The 2,591-nt window shown below is 56.9% G+C and overlaps 1 non-coding gene across 1 annotated transcript; it reads left to right on the plus strand.

Moving 5' to 3' along the window:
- The first annotated feature begins 2,190 nt into the window (after window positions 1–2,190).
- On the plus strand, window positions 2,191–2,262 carry TRNAT-CGU. The gene has a single exon. It is a non-coding gene; the product is annotated as a tRNA-Thr (tRNA).
- Window positions 2,263–2,591: the final 329 nt, after the last annotated feature.

Consider the following 2,591-nt stretch of genomic DNA (forward strand, 5'->3'; position numbering starts at 1 on the left):
GGAGATGTGCTCTGAACAGTGTCCAAATTTGAGTCTGGAGAACCCTCCCCCACAACCGTGAGTTTCCATGGTAGGTTAAGAAAAATCCTTTCTTAGATGAGATGACCTCTGAGATCCTGTATATCTGTCAAGACCCAACTCAAATCGCTTCCTCCAAGAAGCCTCACTCACCAAATCCTGTTGTATGTGTGATTTAGGCAAATCATTTCATTTTTCTAGGTCACAGTTTCCTAATGTCTGGGAATGTGGATAAACTCTCTTCCAGCTCTAATCAAGGAGCCACACTTAGCCTCACTTCCTCATTTCACAAATGAGGAAACTGAGACTGAGTTTAGGTGACTTGTTCAGGGTCACACAGCAAATAAGTGTCTGAGTTGAGAACTACCTAATAATTATAGGTAGCATTTACACAGTTCTTTCTGGGATGCAAATATTTTTTGCTTGTTTTTTGGCTAGGCAATGGGGTTATGTGACTTGCCCAGGGTCACACAGCTAGTAAGCGTCAAGCATCTGAGGCTGGATTTAAACTCAGGTCCTCCTGACTCCAGGACCAGTGCTCTATCCACTGCACCACCTAGCTGCCCCAAAATGTTCTCTTTTGCTCTTCACAATAACCCTGGGAAGTAGGTGCTATTATTATCCCCATTATACAGAGGAGTAAAATTGAAGGTCAGAGAAATTAAATGACTTGCCCAAGGTTACGAAACTAGTGTCTGGGGCCAAATCTGAACTTCGGTCTTGCAGAAGGTTGATCTAGTGCCCTAACCACCGTAATACCTGGCTGCCTGGCTCTGGACCTCATCTTCCTAGCTTTAATACAGAATTGTGAAATAACAAACCGGCAGCTATGTGGCAGTGGATAGAGCGCCGGGTTGGAGACTTGAGTTCAAATTCAGATACTTACTTGAGCAAGTCACTTAACTCTAACCGCCTCAGTTTCCTCATCTGTAAAATGAGCTGGAGAATCTCTGCCCAGAAAACCCCCCAAGGGGTCACGAAGAGTCGGAACAACAGACTCACCAAAAAATTCAGCCCAGGAAATGAGGCCTACGCCTCCTTACCGCGAGTAACTCATTTCACTTAAGCTGCGAAACGGCGAGGTACGCGTCTTCTTTCTTGTTACTCTCAATAACACACCCGGACTCGTCTGCTTCCGAGACCGTCCTTTTACAGAGAAGGAGGCGGAACCAGCCGTGCGTCTAGAACTTTATTCAGACACCCCGGGCTCGTGGCCACCAGGCCTGGACTTTGAACCTGGACGCCGAGTTCTGCGCTTCCCGAGCGGCGGCCTTTCCGCTGGAGCCGACCCTCGGATCAGGTGCTGCGGGCGCTATGAAAGGGGCCCGGCTTCTCAGCCCGGGGCGCTACTGCTGACCTCTGGGGGTGTCCTCCTTGCTTCTCTAGCCCTACGCGTCTCTATTCCGCTCTTCTCCTTAGACCGCCCGCAGCTTTAGGTGGAGGGGAGCAGAGGAGAGCCTCCGTCCCGAGCCCGCGCCGTGCTTTTCTCCGGGCTCTGTCATGCTGGGGCCGGGATGGGGGGAGATGACCTACGGAGTCGGGGGGGGGGGGGGGGTGAACGACAGACACTTTGCATGCATGCGTTCATGCACGCATGTATATATGCACGTATGCACCCATGCACGAACGCATGCATCTACTGCCTCCTGGTGGTTCCTCTCGCTCGTGGGGAGGAGGGCACCCGCACGAGTCCGCGAGGGGGAAGGGGGGAAATTCTTTCGTGCCTTGAAATTGCGGGGGCTGCCGGGGGAAGGGTGGCATGGAGGAACGCGGGGGCTGCAGCTGGATGGCCCCGGGATATTGAGAGGGATGTTGGGGGAGGGGTGGAGGTTGAGGCTCCTGCGTGGGAGGGACATCCCAGGACCGAGGGGGTGGCGCGCAAGTGGGGGCCTCTTCGGCAGAGCTCCCCAGACCGCTTCCCGCGGCCCGGGGGCTTCCTCGGTCCTGCCAGGACCCTGGGAGGGAGCCCCCGGGGGTAGAGGGGCAGTCTCGGCACGCGGGCAGGCTTTTGCCAAGCCCCGGGGGCTGCTGCTGAGCGCGCGCCCCGGGAGAAGCCCGCGCTGGGCACGTGGCCGGGACAGAAGCAGAGCCAGCTGCCGGGAGAAGCCCCGGCCAGCCGCGGCCGCCCCGCCTGCCTTCCACTGACTGCTTTCGCCTGCTGCAATCCTGTCAGGCGCGGTGGCCAAGTGGTAAGGCGTCGGTCTCGTAAACCGAAGATCGCGGGTTCGAACCCCGTCCGTGCCTGCGGCGTGGGGGGCCGTGGCCCGGCCCTTGCCGGCTCCCGGCCCTCCTAGCCAGGGCGCATTTTTAGTTGTTTTAGACGTTTGCTCCCCTGGGGTTCCCCAACATCCCGCCCCACCCCTTGTCCCATTCTACGCTGGCATCGCAGGCATACCTTGTCAGCCGTCAAGGCCAAGGGTGGGCCCGGGCTGGTGTGCCTGGAGGAGCTTGGAAGGACTGAACCCGCATCAGGTTTTAGGAGGTACGCACCCCTTGGGTAGGCTAAAAGTTGGTGGGGGGGGTTGTGTTCTCCTCCACCACCACCCCCTTCCCCAGGCACCAAGCGGCTGCAG

The sequence above is a fragment of the Vombatus ursinus genome, unplaced genomic scaffold (assembly GCF_900497805.2).
Source record: "Vombatus ursinus unplaced genomic scaffold, bare-nosed wombat genome assembly UNPS02014768.1, whole genome shotgun sequence".
Classification (NCBI taxonomy): Eukaryota; Metazoa; Chordata; class Mammalia; order Diprotodontia; family Vombatidae; genus Vombatus; species Vombatus ursinus.